Source organism: Meleagris gallopavo, chromosome 5, assembly GCF_000146605.3.
Source record: "Meleagris gallopavo isolate NT-WF06-2002-E0010 breed Aviagen turkey brand Nicholas breeding stock chromosome 5, Turkey_5.1, whole genome shotgun sequence".
In the NCBI taxonomy this organism is placed as follows: Eukaryota; Metazoa; Chordata; class Aves; order Galliformes; family Phasianidae; genus Meleagris; species Meleagris gallopavo.
This window is the reverse complement of record NC_015015.2, coordinates 14102696-14103190: the sequence shown is the minus strand read 5'-3', so window position 1 is coordinate 14103190 and position 495 is coordinate 14102696. Positions and strand designations below refer to the sequence as shown.

The 495-nt window shown below is 47.1% G+C and overlaps 1 protein-coding gene across 1 annotated transcript in view; it reads left to right on the top strand.

Annotated features, from left to right (window-relative positions):
* The window catches only part of MUC5AC (mucin 5AC, oligomeric mucus/gel-forming), a 217213-nt gene that overhangs the window by 41335 nt on the left and 175383 nt on the right, over positions 1 to 495 (top strand). The window lies entirely within an intron of this gene.

The following is a 495-nucleotide window of genomic DNA, read 5'->3' as shown; positions in this document are numbered from 1 at the left end:
TTAGAAGGTAAGGGGGCCTCCGAAAGCTGGTCAGCATTTAAACAGCTCTTCTTCCAAGCTCAGGATTGGTGCGTCTCTGTGAGCAAGAAATTGGGAAAAGGTGGCAGGAGACCTGTGTGGATGAGCAAGGAGCTCATGCGCAAGCACAAAGGAAAGAAGGTCCATGAAATGTGGAAAAAGGATCTGACCACTTAGGAAGGATATAGGAATGTAGTCAGTGCAGGGATGCAACGAGGAAGGCTAAGGCCTGCCTGGAATTGAATCTGGCTAAAGTGATAAAGGATAATAAAAAAGGCTTCTTCAAGTATGTTAACAGCAAAAGAAACTAGAGAGAATGTGGGCCCTTACTAAGTGAGGAGGGAGTTCTGGTAACGGGGATGCTGAGAAGGCAGAGATACTGAATGCCTTCTTAGTTCTGTCTTCAGTGAAAAGGCTTTCCCTCAGGTTTCCCATACCCTGGAGGTTAGCAAGAGGGTCTGGGAATGGGAGACTTCC